Source organism: Emydura macquarii, unplaced genomic scaffold (genome assembly GCF_026122565.2).
Source record: "Emydura macquarii macquarii isolate MOO-44397 ecotype Brisbane River unplaced genomic scaffold, CSIRO-AGI_Emac_v2 contig_2529, whole genome shotgun sequence".
Taxonomy (NCBI): Eukaryota; Metazoa; Chordata; order Testudines; family Chelidae; genus Emydura; species Emydura macquarii.
Window position 1 is genome coordinate 17,292 of NW_027132666.1, and position 22,426 is coordinate 39,717.

The 22,426-nt window shown below is 53.1% G+C and overlaps 1 non-coding gene and 1 pseudogene across 1 annotated transcript; both read right to left on the reverse strand.

The window, feature by feature from the left end:
* Positions 1-1,446: 1,446 nt before the first annotated feature.
* LOC137163334 (arrestin red cell-like) lies at positions 1,447-22,030 on the reverse strand (annotated as a pseudogene).
* Positions 8,869-8,984, reverse strand: LOC137163335 (U5 spliceosomal RNA). Its single transcript, XR_010922687.1, has one exon. It is a non-coding gene; the product is annotated as a U5 spliceosomal RNA (small nuclear RNA).
* Positions 22,031-22,426: the final 396 nt, after the last annotated feature.

Below are 22,426 nucleotides of genomic sequence, written 5' to 3' on the forward strand. Positions count from 1 at the left end.
CTAGGTCCAGGCCAAGGACATCCCAGAACGTGCAATATCACACCACGGTCATCCCATCCATGCCCCCGGATTTGTTTGTGGGCATGAGGTGGAGGGCTCCTGAGAACTCAGCCAGTGTGAGAGGTAGCACCAGTCGGTCCCAGTCGCCCACACCGACCGTGGGAAGTTCGGTCCAGAGTGCCCTGCAGGCAGCAGCTCCGGTCAGATCTGGAGAGACTAGAGTAGCGTACAAGGCCCGGGCCCTTCCACACATCTCTGCCAGATCCATGAGGGGGGCACTGTCCGCCACCAGGAGGCAGGTGACATGCTTCCAGGCCCCTCTCCTTTTCTCCAGGACGTAGAAGAAGCGGGAGCCGCAATCCATCTCTCGAAGGAGACGGATGCGGGATCGAATGAAGGCACCCTGAGTCCAAAGGTCTCCGAGGGCCTGGTTCTCCTCCTGCTTCTCCCAGCATGCTCCGCAGAGGGATGGATCCTCAGGGCTGGTGGCTAGTTGCCTCTCCAGTTCTAACACCTCCCGCTCCAGCTGTTCTATCCCCGCATCCCTCTGCAGGCTGGCCCCCTGAGTGTAGTCACGGCAGAAGAGCCAGGCACGCACCTTCCCCACATCCCACCAGCACCACGCCGAGGGAAAGGCGCACCTCTGCTATCACCAGGCCAGCCAGAACTCCTGGAAGGACGCCATGAAGCCCACGTCCTCCAGCAGGCTGTTGTTAAAGAGCCAGTAGGCCAGGACCGGCCTCTCCACAGTGAGAGAGGCCATCAGGGTCACCACATAGTGATCCAAGAACAGAGCCGGCCGTACGCCGGAGGAGTGGGCCCCAGAGAGATGACAACGGGAGAGGTGGATGCAATCCAACCGGGACTGGCTTGACCGGTCTTCTGCCACCCGGCACAAAGGTGACGACGTCGTCCAGGTGGTGGTCACGCCAGACGTCCACCAGGGAGTGATGGTCTACTCTTTCCCGGAGGATGTCCGCAGCAGTCCGGCAATGCTCGGTCCCCATGCAGTCTCATTCCTCGAGTCTGGTGTAAAAGTCCCCACCCAGGACCAGGCATTCACAAGGATCCAAGGTGCTGAGGAATGTGGACGCCTGCTGGAAAAATTGCTGGAAATTGCTGGAAAAATTTCAGCAGGCGGCCCAGCATGACCTCGGAGACTCCCAGCACCTCGGGCTGCAGGTCAGGGAGAACAGGGTGACTACTCCGCTTGCACGGGCGGAGAGGTGGCTGAGGAACACCCTGTCCCCCCACTGCAGCAGCCAGCTGGCCTCAGCGACTGGATCCCTATGGGTCTCCTGCAGGAATGCCACAAAGTACCCCCCACCCAAAGGAAGGAGAACACCTGGCTCCTGGGAGACCCATCCTACAGCCCCTGGTGTTTAAGGTTGCAAAGGTGACAGGCATTATGAGAAAGGCTGAGGGGGATCCTTGCTGGCAGGAGTGCTAGCGGTCCCCGTCGGGCTCTCTCCAGTCCTGAAGGCCATCAGGGCAGCCACGGACCCGCTGGTAGGCCGTGGCGTTCTGCTGCCCAGTCCCTTTCCCCTCCTTCATTGTGGCCCTCATGGCCTGGAGGACGCAGTGAAAGTCCCCCCAGCGTTGCAGGGTGAGCTGCACCTGGTTCCGGGCACCACGCGTGTCCCAGAGAAAGGCACGCAGCACCTCGGGGGGGTCGTCCTCCAGCTTGGCCCCCGTAGCTAGTCGGGATGGGCAATAGGTGGGGTGGCAGTGGAGGGAAGACAGCAGCCCCGAGCGGGCTGGGAGAGGTGACAGCAAAGGTCGCTCCTGGGCAGCTCGCAAGGGGAAAGGAGACAACTCCAGGGACGGCAGAGGCACAAGTGGGTGGGGAGGAGGGGAAGGGTCGGGGGTGGGGGTGGGAGCCAGAGCGGGATCGGGAGCAGGGAGGGGGGCAGGAACTGGGGCAAGAGAAGGGTCAGGACTCAGAGCTGGGCAGGGGGCAGGGCCAGGATCGAGGGCAGGGTCCGCGGCCCCAGCAACTAGGCCAGTGGGGTGCAGTGCCCCCTGATCGGGGCCGAGAGCTAGAGAGGCAGGCAAGGTGGAGGTGTCCGCCATGGAGCCGGGCTCGGGAGTCCCAGTGCACATGACTCCGGGCCCCAGTGCAGGGGCAGCCGGACTGGAACCCTCAAGCGGAGGGGGGGGTGGCTGTCCCACATCAGGGGAGAGGGCGCCAGGTGGCCCGGAGCCTGGCTGCTCGGCCCCGGCCATAGCCACAAGGGCTGCTTTGGCGTCGGCGGGGTGTTGCCACCAGTCAGACGGGCAGAGGGGCCTCGGGGTTCCCAGGGATGGGAGTGGGGTCAGCAGCCTGGGGACGGAGGGAGGGGAGGAAGAAGGGTGGCTGGGTACTGTCCACATCAAAACCCTCCATGGGGGGGATTGTCCACCCCCTGGCTGGCCAAGGTCAGGTCCAGAGCATCGATCGCGTCGAGCAGAGATGATAGGTCCCCTCCCGCCACCACGAAATCCTCCCCGTGGTGGCCGCAGAAGCCGTAGCTCCAGTACCAGTGGAGAGTTCAGAGGACAAGGGGGTGGGCGGGCTTCCGGTCAGGGACTCCTCGAGGAGGGGCTCCAGGAGGGAGATAGTGCGGCCCACATCTGCCGCCTCGGCTTCTTCGGCCTCTGCTGCACACTGGGCTCCGGCAGGGGGCGCAGGAGATGGCCCGGCTCCAGCAGCCCACGTCCTGGTGTTGCAGGGGCTCCCGCCCCCTCAGTGCAGGGGGAGGGGATGCTGGGCTCCGGCCTTGCGCTTGCTGCGCTTGCGGAGGCAGAGGGCCAGGCAGCGGGGGCAGGGACAGGGGGCAAGAGCGCAGGGGCTGGGGCTTGGGAAGGCGGGGGTGGGGCAGCAGGGTAAGGAGAGGCCTCCCCCCGGGCCGAGCCCCCTCTGATGCCCAACAGTGGCGGCCCTGGCTCCCTCTCCTCTGCAGGCCTTGCCGGACTGCACTGGGCATTGGCGGGGCCCACCCGCTCACCCGGGCATCCCAGGGGAGGCACCCCTGGGGCCAGAGCAGAGGTGACATCCTGTGGTGGAGGAGGGGGGACGGCCACAGGGACCGGACGGAGAGGGTCACCGCCACTGGTCTGGCTGGCGCCCTCCTGGGTCTCAGGGGTCCCAGGACACCCTCCTTTTTGGGCCATAGGGCAGCCCCTCTGGATGAGGCAGCAGCCATCCAGATGAGGGGGTGATGAGGCGGTGAGCGGGGGGCCTGCGGCCACCTGGGTGTACGCCTTGGGATCAATGCCGCCCCCAGAGCCAGTGGAAGGCACTCCAGCGGAGGGTAGAGGGGGATGGGGTTCCACCGTGGGAGGCATCACTCTCCGGGCAGGGCCCTTGCACTTCTTTTGACCCTCAGACCTTCTTACCAGCTGAGGGTGCACCCCCGGAGCAGGGGGGGCAGGAGCCGTGGCAGCAGTAGAGTCCCTGGGGCCCCTACTCAAGGCGTCCACCGGCGGCGCCCGGGGACCAATGCCTGGTAGCTCAGCAGTGTTGGCGAGGCCAGTCACCACAGGCGAGGGCAGATTGTCGGGACAAGAGGGAGGGGTGGGAGTGTTGGGGAAGGGGGTCCTGGGCCCAGGTACACCCTCTCCCTCCTGGCCAGGGCGAATGCAGGCCGTCAGGGCCCCCAAGCACCAGCAGCAGCAGCAGCAGGGCCCCCAGGCAGAGGCAGCAGCAGCCCTCCAAAAGGGGAGACCAAGGCAGGGATGTGAGCCCCAGAACGCTAAAGGCCCCTTTCCCTGCAGGCGTGGAGAGATTACTGCAGGTCAGTTAGAGACACCTGGACCCAATTAAGGGCTAATCCAGGTCTACTTAAGCCTGCCTCCCCAAAGGGTAGGGGGGAGAGAAGGAAGCTGTTGGAAGGTGTGCAGTGGCAGTGGCAATAGAAGAGACTCCCCCAGACTAGGTGCTCATGCTTCTCCATGGCACAGAGGGAGAGAAGGAAAATCCCCAGCCCCAGTTTGAGAAAGGACTGATGTAGCTCTGAGCCCTGTGCAGGACCCACAGAAAGGTACCTCCTGGGGCCCTGCCTGGAACTACCCGCCTCCCGTGGGATCAAAGGGTGCTCCTCAGGACTGAAATAAATCTGGCACCCCAAATGCTCCGTGAGAGAGGCACCGAGGGGAAAAGAGAAAAGGTTTGTCCATGGCGGGGTAGAGTTACCTCAGGCCCTACTGCCAAAGGAGACTGTTGCTGTACCATGAGTGATCAGTAACAATCTACATGGATTTGTCAAGAAAAAATCATGTCGAACCAAACTAATGGCTTTCTTTGCCATGTTAATAAGTGTTGTGAATGGGGGAAGCAGTAGATGTGATGTAGCTCAACTTTAGAAGGACTTTTTAGGCCATCTCACAGGACTTTCATATAAGCAAACTAAGGAAATATAGGGGCTTTTTCTTTTGTTTGTTTTGCAGGAAGCAGCGTTGTTTGGATTGGAAGGGAGAAGAACAAATGCAACCAATGAGAATGGAAGTCAAACCCATTTATGTAGAGCACAATGGATTAATAGTCCATCACCTTAACCACTCGGCCACCTCATCTGACCTGATAGGACAAGCGGGATAAGAAGAAGAAATCTAGGCCCAACAGATGTAGGGAGAAAAGGAATTTTTAAATATTTTAGTGTAAGCATGGTGTGAATGAGCTCTCACACACTGGAGAATGTGTCTCCAACACACTGCAAATGAAGCGCAGTGCTTCAGAGAAAACAAACAAAAAAATTAACTGCAGAAAGATGTTACGTGATTATAAGTCAAAGCAGAACAAATCAGATTTGGTCAAGAGAAAACAAAGCAAAATGCATTTTAACTTCAGCTTAACACTTTCAGCAACCTTACAAACTCAGAGGAGTCTCACCACTGGCTGGCTGCTTTTCCTTCAGTCAGGCTCTCTCCTTTGATAAATGTTAGAAATAATCAAACAGGTTGTGCCGGGGGTGGATTGGGGAGACAGAACCCTTTATTGCCTGCTCATTCCACCTCGACACCGCAAGTGAGCAACAAGGGGGTTACTTCACAATTCTTTTATCCATAACAGTATGTGAATTTATACATTTCCAGCAACTCCCCATGGACCCTTATTTGGTTACACTGACACCTATAAAATGAATATTAACAACTACATAATGAATATAATTATACTCGCCCGTTTGTTGTTTACAGGGTTACCGTACAGAGGGCAGGCACATCACCTTAAAACCTATCAATTTCACACTAACATTCTTTGAATTAAAGGCATGCCAGGGGGAGAAGATAGATAATACATTTTTCCCACCAAAGCCTTACTCAGGAATGATGATATGATTTTATTAGCCTCATTCCCAGCACAGATGGCCAGGAAGGGAGGAAAAGAAGAGAGACAACAGACTCTAACTAAAATTCACACCAATTAACAGAAACAAGATTTGCCCTTGACTTGAACCCGTTCCCTATAGTTTAGGCCTGACCATTTGTCCAGCTTTTAACTCTTTACTCTCCTACAGAGGAGAGCCTTCCTGGAGAGCAAGGAGAGGAGGAAAAAGTAAGACACCCTGTCTCAAACGGGACCTTTTGGGCATGAAGCAAACATGATCACCACCACACTACAGAAACTCTGCTGAGTTCTTCTGCCCCTCCCTTCATATTCCAGTCACTTGGCTGGCACTTGTCCCGGCATGCACAGATGGGCTCACCAGCAGGAACTGGTGACAGCAGCGGGCCGCCCCCCCCCCCGGCTGCCTTTCGATAGCTCAGGTGGTGGAGCGGAGGACTGTAGGGGGCGCTCAGCCGGTCATCCTTAGGTTGCTGGCTTGACTCCGGCTCGAAAGAGAACTTCTTTTTTCCCGTCCCCCTTCCCTGCCTGAGAAAAAGCAAGAGAAGAAAAGAAGTTGAGGCAGGCACGCCACGTAGGGGCACCACAAGCACCCTTCCCTTTATCTAGGGGCTGAAAACAAGCACCACTCATCAGATAAGACCACGGTGGAGAACAGCTGGGCTTTGATTAAGAACCATGCTCCCATGTTGACCCCCCATCAGACAGATGCTTCACCACCATCGTAGTGAAAATGTTTTTCCTAATAGCCAAGCTAGGTGTATCATCTAGGTGTATTTCACCAAATCAACTACCTGCCATTGCAGAGGCCTCAGCCGTTGGTCCTCCAATTCCCTGTGGTGGACAATACTTTAGTCTCCAGATGGTTGTAATACTTTAATCCAGGTTATTGGGCTCTTTGCAGGGATAATTGGGCGGGGTGTAGTGGCCTGGGACCTGCAGGAGGTCGGAGTAGATGATTACATGATTTGCTCATTCCTTCTGGCCTTAACCTCTGTGAATCTGACTCAAAGGGCCACCACCTTCTTCCTCTTCTGCTCCTATGAACTATCCCTAGTCTTGGCAAAATATTTACAGAGACTGTGTGACGGTCTACATCCCATGTTCACCCTTATAGTGTAATTGTGTATTGTTTAATGCAAAGTATGTCATGGAAGATGCTTTCGGAATGCTCCTGATGTACTGAGCATTAGTGTTATAGTGATAGCTTTGTTGCAATGTCATGTGTAGAGTTATGAGGTTTCACTATGTAATATTCCCAAAGATGTGTCCCTTTGAAACATATCTGGGAAAAGCTCTCTAGAAGCAGAGGGGCAGTTCACACCTTATCAAGGCTCATATAGGACAAATCCAACTCAGCTTTCCAGGAACAAAGGACTAGCCTAGGCATCAACAAAGAAGCAATTGCACTTAAAATGCATTTTGCTTTTTTTTCTTTTGACCAGATCTGACATGCTTTCCTTTGACTTTTAATCACTTAAAACATTTCTCAACTTAATATGTTTGTTTTAGCTAAAGCAGTGCATTTAGATTGCAGTGCGTGGGAGAACTTCCATGGCAATAAGGCTGGTGCATATCAATTTATTTGTTCATCAATTCCATCTCCCTATTCCAAAAATCCATTTGATATATAGTCCTCAGATAGAGGATGTGTCAGATATTAAACTGATCATAACAGATTAAAACATTTTACTAAATTAATGTTAAAATGATCTAAAACACAGAATAGTAAAAAAATTCTAATCATCTGGGTATAACTCTTACATTGTCCAAAAATAGCAAGTTTGGTTTAAAAAGTCATAAACTACACATAATCTGTAATGTGATGCTTGGCTGGTGAAATCTAAGCAGAGAACATACTACCAATTTGGGGCTTGTGCCCTGCTCTTTAGCAATCTGCCCTGAGGTTGGCACTCATAGTCATGAGCTACTCCAGCCATCCTGAGACCTGGCTTGGATCAGTAAGTGGTTGGAAGATAGGAAACAAGGGGTAGGAATAAATGGTTGGTTTTCACAGTGGAAAGTGGTCAATAGCGGGTTTCCATCTGAGATGAGACTAAAAACGTTAGGGCTGCTCAGTTTAGACATGACACACCAAAGGGGGGGATATGAGAGAGCACTAGTTCTCAGCCAGGGGTCCGAAAGCAGGTATCATGGAGTCTGCCAAAATGAACCTAGGTTTGAGCCCCGGGCAGTGGGGCTAAGCGAGGGAGTGCCACTCCACCTCTGATGCACCTTAGTGGGTCACCCAGCCTGTCTGGGCTGTGGGGGCACAACCAAAAATTGCAGCATCATTGCAAAAGAGAGATCTTCTCCTGCCATCAGAAAGGGTTGCCTCACAGCTATTGACTCCTTGAGGAGGCATCAGCTAGCAAGGAGACATGCTATTGCTCTGGCCTGCTACATCAGCACTTTGAGCAGGGCCAAATGGAAGGCAGAAATGTGGGGAGGTGCATGTGCTTCCAAGTGCCCTCTTGCATCACCTAGGTTGGGGATCTGCAGGCTTGTCTATTTAAGTTTAGGGGTCCCTGAGTAAAAAAAAGGTCGAGGGCTATTGTGACAGAGGTCTATAAAATCATGACTGATGTAGGAAAAATGACTAGCGAAGTATTATTTACCCTTTTCCACAATACAGAAAAGATTAGGCGATCCATGTGATGAAATTAACCAGTAGAACGCCTCGCCAAGCAATGCTGTCACGGCAAAAAGTATAACTGGCTTCCGAAGAGAATGAGATCAATTAATGGAAGTTGGTCAATGATGCAATCTCATGTTTGAGGCAACCCCTAAATATATGACTACAGAAACCAGGTGTGGAAGACGGGGTGGACTACTGGAAATTGTCCTGTACAGTACACTCTACCTGAAGCTCAGGTACTGGTCAATATCAGAGACAGGATACTGGGCTAGATGGACCATTGTTCTGACCCAGTGTGGCCGTTCTGACAGGAAATCTGCATAAGGTGATCTAGAACAACCAGATAGGCCACTATGAGTGCTTTCCTTTTTTACCATTGAATGTTAGCACAGAAAACAAGCAGATCAAGCTAAATGCTGTGCCCATAGCATGGAGTTTAGTTATACTAATTCCTTTATTTGAAAATAATGTGGGGAAAAAGATAGATCAAAAAGTTATTGTCTATATTATGCAAGCACTAGCTCAAAAAAAAATCAAACAGAACAAGATTAATAATACACCATCTGAAACTACACCCAAATTAAAATAAAATCTTAATGTATGGAGCTCTGAAATACAATTCAGATTAAGAATTGATTTCCCCCCACACACTGACTATATTAATCTCATAAAGAAAAAAAACCCAGCATTCTAAACAGCAAATGCATCAGAATTAAAATTTTTATTAAAGATAATGTTTAAAAAAAGGACAGGTACAGAGTTTAAACAAAAGTTCCTAGACATTGAGACATAATTTACAGAATATCCATGGGTATGCAATTTGGCTGGGAACTGGAAAATACAATATAAGTATAAAGTGTTTTCAAAACAAATACGCTTCATTTCTACTTTTTAGACCAAACAAAATAGCCCCACTGCAGTGAAGTCTCAAAAAATTGGGTACAAACTTGTAAATGTTCCTCTCCACGGAAATCTTTAATAAAAGGCGAAAGATTTACACGACCTGAAAAGAAACCAGAGTATGACACACAGCCCCCGGAGGCCCTGCCCGGGCAGCAGCATCCCCTCAGTAACACATGGTGACCCCGCCGGCAGGTGGGCGGCAGCACCCCCCGCTCCCTCCGGCCATTGCACCGGCCCAACAGAACCGCGATTCCAGGCAGCAGCACCCAGGACCTGCAGCAAACCCAGCTCAGTGCATCACGGGTATGCAAATGAGCCTTCCCGGCCTGCTGGTTCCGGGTTGGGCACTGCTCGCTCCCCTTGGCGTGCGGGCAGGGCCGGGGCAAGGGCTGCTGAGCTGCCAGGGGTGAGCCAGGCACGGCCATTGCATGGAGCCTGCTGGGGACCCTGACCCACCCCCTGCGGTCAGCGCTGCCCACCCTGGGGCAGCAGAGAACAGGCAGCTTATCCGCAGCCACCGCCGCCCCCCGGCTCTGCCCCTGGGGCCGGGCTTCCCCGGCCTGCAGCCACTGCGCAGCTCGTTAGCCCGCCTGCCTGCCGAGCCCCGCGGCCCCCGCCCTGCTCCTGCAACCCAGTCCCGGGAGACATCGGCCCTCACTGGGCAGCCTTTGCACGAGCAGCACCCGGGGGTGTAGTGCAGCCGGGTGCCACACACCGACCCGCCCTGTCAGAGGGACCTGCCCTCGGGATGCAATCCGGTGTCGCACCGGCTGCCTGGTCTGTGTAAACGCATCGCTTCACCGCCCAAAGAGAAAAAGTGCCTCCTAGGCAGTGGCGTACCATAGGTCTCTGGTGCTGGGGGCCAATACTTGCCTTTGCGCTCCCCTACCCCAGCAGTAGTGACAGCGCCCCATGAGGGGGGTCTGCGGGCCCGTATCCTGCTCACCCCCTACCCCCGCATTATGGGTGCAGCAGGGCATGGGAGTGACAGGGACAGATGTCCCTGAGCCGCCTGGCTGCGGGGAGGTGAGTCCTGACCGGCTCTGCCCCTGGAGCCCTGCACTTGGTTGGCTGCCTGGGCCCTGTGCAGCTCCTGGGCTCCCTGGTGTTGTTGCGCTCAGCGCAGGGGAAAAGGGACTGGAAAGATGCTTGCTCCCCCCACAGCAGGAGTCCTCGGCTGCTGGCAGTCCTGAGCTGGGGTCGGCATAGCCCCCAGGGATGTGAAAGCCCAGCGGCCCCTGTCCGCCTGCAACAGTGGGGACTGGCTCCTCAAAGGAAGGTCCATCTGGCACCACCCGCAGGCCAGCCCCTGGGGCATGGCCCCCTCCCTTTCCCTCTCCGCCCCCATGAGCTCAACAGGGACAGCTTGTCTGGAAGTGATGTTACTCCGCACCTGGGGAAAGGAATGGCAAAGGGACTTCTTAGGTGATCACAACAGCCCAGCAGCTTCTGCCCACCAGCCACACTAGGTAACATTGGTCCTCGCACAATCCACCTCAAGATCAGGCATCTGATGCTGCTGGGAGGCTGAAGTAGAACAGTGAGGGTGAGGGGATCTTTCATGGTTTGTCCACTTAATTTTGGAGCCGGGCTAGCAACTGATCAAGTGTAGAAGTGATGAGCACAGAATGTACAGATGAGGCATCTCTGGCAGATTGGTTACTACTCACTGCTCCGAAGTTTTTGTGGGCTATTGGGGACAGATTTTCAGAAAGGCTGAGCATCCAGCAGCCTGTATTGAGAACAATGGAGAATTCTACACATGCACACCAATTGAGAACTGTGGGGACTAGGGTACGGAGCTCCTTTGAAAATCTGTTCCTTATGGCACAGGTACCATGTTGCTGGGAGCATGAAAAAGCAGAGAGGGCAGCAGGCAAGTAAAATCTGCTTGGCTGGGATTGTGTGGCCGTCTATAGAAATTCCAATCTGCTTGGGATCTGATTTATGGGTCAGTGAAGATCAGTGTGAACAATCTCCCTGCGACTGTCACAGCTTAGAGACTGACAATGGATTGTTGGTATTTAGATGCGTCTGAGGGAGACATGGGGAAGATGCTCCATGCACAGCCTGCATGGAAGGGGCTGTACTAAGCCAGCAGACAGCGGTTTGGGAACTTTACATTTTCCACCACTTTAAACAAAGCGAGAGGAAACACAAGCAGAGCCAGCAGAAAGCAGCTAATCTGCATCCAATGAACACTGCAGCACCAACTCTTGTCTTCAAAGTGCTTTTGACACTGAAAAGTGACTCTGGCTAAATGCCATCAAGGGGACCCATGTCCATCATCTCTGAGAATCCAAGGCGCTCAGCTTGCAAGAAAGCAGAGGTTTTCTTCTGCTAATCCATTGCCCCTGGCACCCACAGGCTACCCACCCCCCGGGCCTGGCTGCCTCCCCCAGTGCTCAGTTTGTATTGGAAGCAGTACCACAGCTCAGCCCCAGCAAACTAGGGCACAAATTTAGCGCTGACTGGGCAGCCGGAGAGTGTCGGCTCTTGGCCGGGCACTCAGCTCTGAAGGCAGCACTGCCGCCAGCAGTGGCGCAATGAGAAGGGCAGCCTGGTGCGTGGTGTATTGCTACCCTTGCTTTGGTTTCTGCTTGCTCCCAAGAAGAGAGTAAGGCAGTGGGCTCCAACGTTTTATACTGGTGACCCCTTTCCCACAGTAAGCCTCTGAGTGCAACCCCTTGGCCCCCCCATTCCCTCTTCATCCCTGCAGGCTCCCCACTCCCCTCAACTCCTGCAGTCTCCACCTTGGCCGAAATCCCTCCCACTGCGCCCACGTGGGGAAACTGACCTGCATGCAGGGAGTGGAGCAGGTGGTACTGCTGCTCTTCCCCCCCACTCCAATGCTGCTCCTCCACACACCCCTAGGCATGGGGAGGAGGGGAATGAGGAGCAACAGGGCTCCCTGCATCCAGGTCACTTTCCCCACCTGGGCTGTGTTAAGGGGAGGGCAGAGCAGCAGCTCCCGATGCTCAGGTCACAGCCCAACCCAAGTGGGAAAAGTGAGCTGGATGCAGGGATCCTGGCTGCTCCTTGCCCGCCCCCCCAGTCCCCTAAACAGGTGCGGAGGAACGTTGGCGGGTGGGTGAGCAGTATCTGTGTCTCACTGCTCGCTCCCCTCACCCCCATGTTCCTCCGCCGGAAGGAAGCAGGGAGGCTTACAGCCCACAGCTGGCCAGAGCTCACAGCTGGCAACCCCTGCAGAAGAGAGTGGGGAGAAGGGGCACAGGAGGAGTTAGGGGCAGGGCTTGGGATGTGGGGAAAATGCAGGGGAGAAGGGGGTGAGAAGGCACAGGAGGGGTTGGGGCAAAGTGGGGTGCAGGGGTTGGAATGCAGGAGAGAAGGGGGCACAGCAGGGGGGTGGGGAGATGGTGCAGGAGGGGTGGGGAGAAGGGTTTCTTTGTTGTTCTGTATTTTACAAATGTCCGTCTCACGTTCCATGCCTGACATCACACTCAGTGTTAGCAGTGACCCGTCTGCACGAGCACCAGATGGGTCCAGCTCCCCTCGGTCTGCCTGGGATCTCCCTGCCCGTACTCCATCGGTTCTCAAACTGGGGTTGCACCCCCCTTCTGCACCCCCTTTTCCCTACATTCCCCCCCACATCCCACCCCCTGCACCCCCTTTGCCTCCTCCCCTCACCCTGCACTGCCCTCCTGGGCCCCCTTCGCTCGAACCCCGACGCGCGCCCGCCCGCCCTCTGCGCTGCACCCCAACCCCTTCGAACTGACCCAGGCTGACCCAGCTGCTGCGGCGGGGGGGCCGGCAGAGGCCGGCGTTGTTGCTCGTCGCCCCTCAGGGCTGGGGGGGAGCAGCTGCTACCAGCCCCGCCCTGCAGCAGCTCACGGTCAGTTTCCCGGCGGGGCGGGGGGGGGCGGGGCGAGGAGCCGAGCTGCGCGCTCCGGGATCGGCCAATCACAGCGCGGCGGGGAACGTGACTGACGCGGGCCGCGCCTCTTTCCGCCAGGGGGGGGGGGCGGAGGAGGAGCGTCTGTGCGTCACCACGCGCAAGCTGCCTCGTGCCAGCCACGCTCGCGCCTCGCCACGACGGTGCCGGGGGAGGGGTGAGAGCCTCGCTGTGGTGTTGGAGCGGGAGGGAGGGGTGAGAGCCTCGCTATGGTCTTTGTGCCTCAGGCCCAGCACGAACAAAGCCCCGAGGCAGGCCTGGCTGCGGGTGGATGCGGGGTGGGTGCACTGTGCGTTGTAGGGCAGCTGTGCGGGGTCAGGTCAGAGCTGACCGACCTCACACTGCGCGTTCATCTCTGCACGCCAGGCTCTGCCCCGTGCGCTGTCTGCAGAGAGCGGTGAGAGGACAGACAGACAGAGAGCGGGTGCAGGGACGGTGCGGAAGGACAGACAGCGGGTGCAGGGACAGTGCGGAAGGACAGACAGTATTGACAAGACAATATTTAGCTCAAAAGAAAACCACCATAAAATCAGTAAATTGCAGTTCAACACCATTTTCACATGACGTTTTTCCTGTTCACAGAGAACAGTAGAATTGAATTCAAAGTATGTCAAAATCCTGTACCGCACTGCATGGTCCAAGAACACATCATCACCAACAGAAGATTTAAATGAGCTCCAAAATTAGTTTGAATTAAGAGCAAGTCACATAATATAATCTGCACACATCTTTTCTTTAAAATGTCATTAATGCAGTTAAACATGCATATACAATGTTGGAACTGGAGTAACAAAAAACAACAACAAAAGCATTTTTGTGACAGTCTCAGGAAACCAGGGAAACATTCCAAATTGCCAGAAAGTAAAGAAAAATCATTATGAATAGTGTGTGTGTGGGGTGGGAGGGATCCCACAGAGTATGGGAAAGTTTACAGCCAGAGTTTGCCTACTGGTAAACAGTCTGAATCATCATTTACTTTGACAAATTGGCTGCATTTCTTACAGGAGATGGTCTGTACAAAGCACTGGAGAGCACACACTGGACCTTCACCCCATAGACTCCCCTTTATCCAAAGGGGCCCCATGGGCTCCCCCACCACCCCATAGACCCCCCCAGCCACCAAGGGACCCCGATCGAAGGACTCCCCCCACACACACACACATGCACACAGGGGAATTTGCAGGCCACTGAGGTGGGTGGCGAAAGGCCACTGTCCCTTTAGGAACTGGCTCCCTGCAGCCAGCCTGGCCCAGGGCATCGGGGAAACAGGCAGCCGGGAGTGGGAAGTAACAGAGCCTCAGCCGCGAGGTGTCCGGGGGGTGGGTGGGGGCATGGTGTCTGAGCTACCTGAAAGTCCCCAGATGTTCCACCTTTACTCATGCCCAGTGCTGCCGCTGAGCTGAATCCAGGTTTTGCTGCTATGTAAATCAGAACATGGCTCGCAACCGGGTTTATGCAAACCTACAAATACAGGGTACGTATCCACTAGTTTTACAGGGATATTGCTCAAACATATTAAAGGAGAAACTCAAGAGACAAACTGTCAATTACAAACATTTCATTACAAAACTAACACAAACAAACCCAACAACACACATGCATGGGAAGTCTGGCACTGGAGCATCCACTGTGAACGGTGTTCAATGGAAGCACGACATGGCATATCGTATTGGTTGTTTGTGAGACTCAGACACGCGGACCATACGTCAGAAGGGACCAATATGAGCCGCCCGTGCCCCATGCTGCATGGGAAGGTGAAAAAAATCCTGACCCAGAGCTTTTGCCCATCTGTCCTGGGGGAAAATTCCTTCCTGACCCCGACTGGCGATCATCAGTGAAACCCTAGGCACGTGGGCAGGACTCACCAGCCAGACACCCAAGAAAGAATTCTCTGTAACAACTCAGAACCACGCATCAAACGTCCCATCGCAGGCCACTGGCCTCACCCCCAGCATCACATTATCGCTGCCCTCTGGCATGCCGCGTTGGAGGGCTGCGGGTAGCTCCCAGCAGCATGTTCTTCAAGCATCAAAGATATGAAGTGATTACAACAAGCCGACACTTACTGCTCCAGCATTCACTTGGAGTCTGTATATATAGAGCTGCCCTAACGCTAGTAGTGGAGTTTCATCTTTGTTCCAAATACATGTGCCTGGTCCCATTACACCTTCATTTTAACCACCTTTCATTCGTACACATGCACCACCCTCCCTTTGCAAAAAAACCATAGATTTTGTTATAAAAAATCAGCCAGGAGTCAGGAAATGGCCGACCCCCAAAACCGCCTGCTGCTGCGTCTGGCATCAGCAATCTTAGCAGATGGAGCTCTTGATTTTGTGTTGCAGTGCGCTGCCTTCTGTCCTTTGCAGCCAGGGCAGCAGGACTGGCAAAGCTTCCCCCCGCGCACAAGGACTGACAAACCCCTCCTCCCAGCGTGGGAGTGCCGTGGCTGCTTCTGGAGATCGAGTTGCTGTTCTTCTGCCATCATTGCTGACACCTAGACAAGTCACTCTGGCTGACTGGCTGGGATAGGAAGTGCGGCAGATTCGGCAGATCAGACACTGATAGGACCCAGCGAGATGATGAAGAGGCAAATCTCTGCCCGGTCCATGGGAGACAGGCAATTACCAAAGGCATCAGATGCCAGGCAAACATGTCCATGTTACCTGCTTCCCAGCTGCAGCAACCCTGGGGCAGGCTCCCGAGAGAGACCCATAGAGCTGGCCCGGCCCCCATGGTTGATGAAGTCAGCTCCAAGAGCTGCCACCACCACTGATGACCACTTCAGTGATCACCACCCACACGCCTCCTGTCTCCCTCCCGAGTCCTGTCCCGCTAGTCGCCCTGCCGCCACCCACCACCCACACTCCTTTTACAGCGAGAAAACAATGTCTTACGTAGTGATGCTACAACTGGAACTACAGACAAAAAACTACTTGTCAGTGTTTTCATCTCCTCCAGCCTGCTCTGTGTCTGTGGTCTTTCCAGTGTCACTGTGATACATTCCCTTGTTGAACCATTGAAGCATATCTTCGGTTGGGACAAAAGCTTTACAACAAATACCTAGTCGCCTTAACCCATGACGGATATGTAGTACACTGCTCAGAGTGTGTTGACACATCCTGTTCCGGCGTTTTGACTTGACAATGTTCAATTGAGAGAACTCACATTCCACCTCAGTGTTACTCAGAGGCGTAGCAAGTAGGCAAAGTGCATAGAGGGCTAGCTCTTTAAAGCATCATGCACCCCTGCAGACTTCAAAGTTGTATACCTCTGCCCAGAACTGGTCTGTCTTTCTGTCATCCGTGTTCTTCCATTTTTGACAGTTGATGGATTGATTCTGCACATCCAAGACCCCCAGGTCACCTTTGAAAAGTTCCAGCAGAGCGAGGGTGTGTAGTTGAGGTTTTCCCTGTCCCTGAGAAAGAATAACTGAGTGACTGAACGCTGACATTGAGTTCCACAAGTTAATGTTGGCTGGAAGTCTCAACTGCACTTGTTTTGCAGCTTAAAAAAGGAATTGTCGGCATCTCTCCTTCATTGTATGTTCAACAGCTTTGTCCAGCTTTGCATCTTTTACAGCTATGTTGGAGGTTGGGCCGGAATTAACAGCAGGCGGGTACAAGTATCCGGCTGGGTCATTCAAATTTACTTCCATGAGTTTAGCGTCAGATGCAGGAATCCTGTGTGGAATCAACACTCCTGAGACCAGGGAACGGAAGAAAGACTGGAGGGAGTCCAGCATTTGGAGGCATCACCTCCAGATTGCAGTTGGAACAGTATGTTGATTCTTGAAAATTCAGCCAGAATTGGTGTTAGGAACTGTAAACGGAGTTTATTCACAGGATTGCAATACCGCTGATACAGGGTGTTTGCCTCGTAGCATCGTTCTTTATCTTTGCGGCAAAATGCAATTGTAACTCATCCCACTGATCCAGAACGCGAACACAGCAATCGTGAATTGTGAGCCAGCTCACACACGAGAGCTGCATGAGTTTCAGTGGCGTCTTATTGTGACTGATCACTTGGTATACTTGAATATAGTCACGCTGCCTCTGGGAGCTGTGAGAGAAGCAGGTGTAGGAATGTCTCACTGTACAGCCTATATTGGGTGGCAGTGTGGCTAGAGTGTTACTGGCACACAGCTGGGCTGAGTGACAGACACATGTTATCAGAGTGAGCTGCTGATTCCTTTCCAGTAGATGTGTATGCACAGAATTGCTACACAGACGCTACAGCCATCAGTTCCAATCCCAATACACCGACTAAAATCCAGAGCAGCACTCTCAAGAACCGGAATCAGTGCTGTGCCAATTGCATCTGATGTTTCACCTTGCAAACCCACTGGTCCCAAAAATGCAGATACTGTTTTGTTGAGGGAGGTGCTGAAGTACCGCTCTCCTGTGCGAAGCTGCTTTACTGTGGTGACATCTGTGCTCTCATCTATAACTAGTGAACACTGGGACTCACCAGTCAATGTCTTTTATGAGGTCTGAGAACATAAAACTTCTTATGACAAACTGCTCTCGTGTGTCTATCGTACCCAACGTCAACACAAATTGCACCACAATTTTGCCTTAAAAGGTACAGATTGTTTTAATGATTATAAAAAAAAAAGTTGTTTTAAAAGAAACTGGAATGGTTTAAACTGCTTGAGCACCGTTTGTAGAGCTCTGAAAGCTCCCATTCAAGTTATTTATAGGTCAGGATTATTATTGCTTTTTGAAAAACATTGAATGGAAAAGCTGCTCCCAGCGCTCGGTTTCTGCTGGAAAGACCTTTTTAAAAGCAGCTCAGACTCAGTGATCAGGAAGGTGAACTTGAACAGCAGGTGCAGCTAAACTTGCATTTTGTTTTCCTGCACATTACCGCAGTCTGGTTTTTCTGTCTACTCAGTCCCGCCTGCAACAAAATACATTTTACCAGCTCCCCGCTATTATGGCAGCCGCTCCTGTGGGATCCAGGTCCCAGTGCAGGGCTCTATCCACCAGTTAGTCTGCCCTGCCCAGCAGTGGAACTGAGCAGACCCAGGGCAAGGCAGCTCCCTGTCCCCATGCAGGGCTCTGCACTGGGGCTGGGATGAAATCCATCCACGTGAGGTTGTGCTGTGATAATAACAATCAGCAAGAAGGGGCGCCTGAGCTGCGCTGACTTTGAGGACCTCTGTGCATTTATAGCTCTGTCCAAAGCTGTTCTGCAAAGTTCCCGAGCTGATCCACAGAACTAATCGCTGAGTGGCAGGCAATGTAGCAGGCCAGACTGAACTCCGCTTCGTGCATCGTGGGTGCAGGTTTTGAGACAGTAACTCAAAGATCTGTCATCATGCACATTTCTCTTATGTTTCTCAGTCCTTGCATGGTGCAAAAGGTGCATGCCAGGCCCGAATCATGGCTTTGCAATACTTGCAGAAAACTTTGTTCTCATCAGTGACCACAGGCTTTATCCAATCTTGCAGCTCCTTTTCTTTCTCCCCAGACTTCCTGTATTTCATTCCATAATTTGCCCAGTTGGATGTCTTCTTCATCATGATCTGCTTTCGTTGGCGGACTCTGGCTTATCCTCAGTATGGCAGACAGGCGAAGCTAAATTGGAAGGGAACATGATAAGAAATGTGTCAGGTGGATGGGCCAGGCTCAGAAGCTTCCTGATTTATGCCCCCACACCCGGCTCCCACACCGACAACAAGAAGTGCACCATGCAGCAGCATCTGTGTGTGCCCCCCGCCCTCCACCCACCAAGGCTGCAGGGAGCTCAGTGGGGGAGTACTGTGGAACTGGCATCTATCTTCGCCACAAACACACCTTTTCAGGGAGACCGGCGTGTAAAAGGAATAAAACCCCGAAGGGTCTGAGAGGTAATACATTTGTGGACACATGCAGGTTGGGATGGGCCTGTGAGAGGGCCTGTGCACCCGCAGGCATACGACTGTGTAGGCATGAGAGTGCATCTGAGCAGGGGCTCACTAAGCTGCAGGCTACAGCAGAGAAAATTGAGGTGGTGAATTGAACAGGAAAACCCTCAGTATGCAGAACACTTTCGTGGGCCTGCTGGAATAAGTGTCTGCATCTCAGCCCATGTGCAGAGGGGCAGGCCAAGCCAGACCGGGTGGTGGTCTGCAGTGAGGGGAGAATGTACACACGGGCCAGTGACTGAGCAGGGCCCCTGCCCTGAGGCCCGTTCGAATGCAGGGGAGGGCAGATACGCCCCTGGCACCCCTGTCCATCACAATTTGTGATCCCCACCCCGAGCCCAGAAGAGGAGGAAAGATAGAAGTACAACACTGTGCAGGCTATCCATCCAGCTCGATTTGTTTTCCTGCCTAGTACAGCCAGGCGTGGGGAAAGAGACAAGTCAGAAAAGCTAAGAGGTAGCAAGTCGTGCTGGGAATGTTACCTGCAGTGTAGACTAAAGGAAGAGGAATTGGCTGTGGGAGGAGGTTTGACACCCTGCACCCCATGTTACCCCCTTATGATGTGATTTGTGTATCATTCATGCTCACCCTTACAGTGTAGCTGTGTGGTGCAGTGTGGCATGTGTGGTGTTTTTGGGATGCTCATGACACACTGAACATGGCTGATGTGGTGGCATGTTTCCTGCAGTGTCATCCCCGTGTGCAGATATGAAGCTCTGCTTCCAGGTCATATCCCCAAATGTCTGTGTCTATATGGCTTGAGCAGATGACGCAGACAAACAAAGCTGAAAGTACACGCCCCGCATAGGCATGCGCACAGGAACAAGGGACGGCCTAGCACTTCTTGAGCACCTTAGCTCAAAAGGGAAAAATCACCCCCACTGCCAGCCATGGATGAATGGATGATCAACAGCTGGAGCCAGGGGATGTCAAGGAAACTTGTTAAAGGAAGAGAGGCACCGACACATCTTTGTCTCAGGCTCAGGTCTCTCGTTGTCTCTCCTGGAATCCATCTTAGTGGTTGATTATGACTGAGTTGATTGTGACTAACTTGCTGATGCATTATTAATCTCTTGATTCATATTAATCCTATGTATATTCACCTAAAGTCTTGCTGTAGTCATTGAACATGCTTAGATAAAAGAGTGCATGTGGATTGAGTGTGCGCCCACAGTCACGCAGAGACCTCCCTTAGAGTGACAGAGCTGGAGCCTGGTGCATATCAATTTCTTTGATAAATTGACAGAGAAGTGTAATTGAGCTTGCAGAGAGCAGTGGGCAGCACTGAACCCTGCTAGACGGCAGTTCCCAGGGGTGCATCTGGGACTGGGAGTGTTTGCGGGGGGTCTATCCATTGCATGGCTGGCCAGAAGCCAAGCACTGCTTCAGAAAATGGTAGAACATCATCTGTACATATCTAGCTAATGCATCAGTTTAAGAGACAACGAGGCATTAACTCAAACGCATTTAGCAAGTTCTATATAAAGTATTGAGGAAACCGTTGCAACCAGTTTCCATGTTTAGCACTGAAGATATATCACAAGTTCAGTATTAACATCAAATTCCTCCTGGGACAGATAAAAAGTGACAGCTGGTTGCCCTTCTACATGGGATCAGAGGAAGTTACCACGTTCCCTATTAGGGGGTGAACAATCCAACGCTTCGTGAATTCTGCCGCACAATGATAGGAGAAGCCGACAGCGAAGGATCAAAAAGTGATGTCCTGCTGCTGCTGCTCCCCAGTCGCCATCTTGCTGCTCCTCGCAGTCCCTGCCACCCCACCACCAGCCGTCAGTCGCTCTCTCATCGATCTGCTGCCATGCACCTTTCCCTGCTGCCTCTCCTCCTCAGTCCCCCTATAAACCAATGATGGTTTAGTGTCAACAAGATAAGGGCCCCAATACTGAACCTAGACTGCCCCATTTGTCACCTCCCTCCTCCTTGCCTCAGAGCAGTGATTTCCTATTGCCTTTCTCAAAGCAATTTATAAAAAGAAATTTTAACCGCTTCAGTATTTCACCGTCAATGCCACACTTACAAAACTTTTCCTAACTTACACTTACAGAAAGATTGCTCACAAACTCCCCTTTCTCCATGCCCAAACTTCTCTTCCTAGTGTCAGTTACCAATACAGCAATCTGCAGTAGGTACCAGTGGGTCACATGCAACAATCGTAATCGATGAAATGTACATGCTGAGGAAGCCACATTTCCAACACTGCACCCGACCCATGACACTACTGCAGCAGCCCAGCAGTTGTAGCTGGGGCTGCAGCCTGGACATTTGTATGCAAAGCTGTTGGCAATGTTTGTTTGCAAGGATTGCTGCCTCTTTCTGTTGTAAACCTTAGGACATTTTGCCCACCCTGCCCAAGCCCACCACCTGCCCTCCCAGTCCAGGGGCCAGAAGGCAGTGGGAGTGAGGGCCGAGGGGTCCCTCACCATCCTCCATATGTCAGGGGCACCTGGCTGCCAGGAAGGTGGCATACCTCTTCAAACTCTTTTCATACAAGATACATCTTGGATTCTTACTCAGTTTTTGCTCTTTCCTCACAGAGAGAAAATGACTTAAGAAAATGCTTTTCTTAAGAAGGGCTATTGAACATGTGGGATGCAGACCATCCTCTCCAAAGGGAAAACAATGGGAGAGGACTAAATACATGCGGGGAGTTGTTGGTGACGTGAACGTTGACGCTGACGGGCTCCCTGTGGTAATAGAGATCCTTGTCGAGCAAGGCCTCGAGGTGCAGGGATCGGTCCGACATCAGGAAGTGCCGGGTAGTCTCGGCCATGGGCTAGGGACCAGGTTTCTACGGCGCATACTGGACCTTCCGGATCACCAGCTGCACCGACTTCCTTTTGTGAATCTTTTTCTCTGTGGATTTGGCACAGAAAGCTCAGATCTCAAAATCCACCCTGCAGGCCTTGCCTGTGTCCTCCGACCCGGGCTGTAGCGTCACTGAACACGGCAGGTTCTGGGGGATCATGAAGGCGAAGGGGTGGGCGTTGGGGCCCAGCTTGCAGAGCAGCCTGTCCTGCAGGTGCATGGGGAGGGGGCTCCACTCCTCAGGGAAGGGGGCACGGCCTGGCAGGTGGCGGCGAACAGGTCCTTGCAGAAGGAGAGTCCCAGCATGTCCAGGTCCTCGTGGCCATAGCAGAAGGCGAAGGTCAGCGTTGCGAACACTTTCTGATCCTTCAGGTTCTCAGGGTCCACCAGCACCACCCCATCGACAGGATCCATCTGGTCCAGGTGAGCCATGAAGTCCCGCTTGCCCAGGTAGATGGTGAGCTTGCAGTTGGGATTCGATTTCTTGAAGACCCTGGTGCCTGCCTTCTCCCCCATGCCAGGAGGGCCGCGTGCACCGCTGTGAGGCTTGGGCTGGGCTGGACATGAGGTATGGGGAATAGGGTTTGCCTCCTTGTGGTTCTGTCCTCAACTGCAGTGGAACTCTTGAGATTTCTTTGGATACCAAAGGATCTCCTTGAGTTAAAGACCATCCGCATGGAAGATCTATGCCTCTGCACTGGCGCTGACACCCCCTTCCCTCGTGGCAGCACAGCTTCCTTAGAATGGGGGGAGGGATGTAAGTGACCCCTTCTTTTTACTGTGTGTGGTGTGAGGTTCATGGACAGATAGTGACCTATTCCTATACACTTTGCTTTTCACCTGAGGACCAGAAAGTGCAGCTGGTTGGAAATTTTTTTGTCAAAAACAAACAAAAGTACACTCTGAATATTT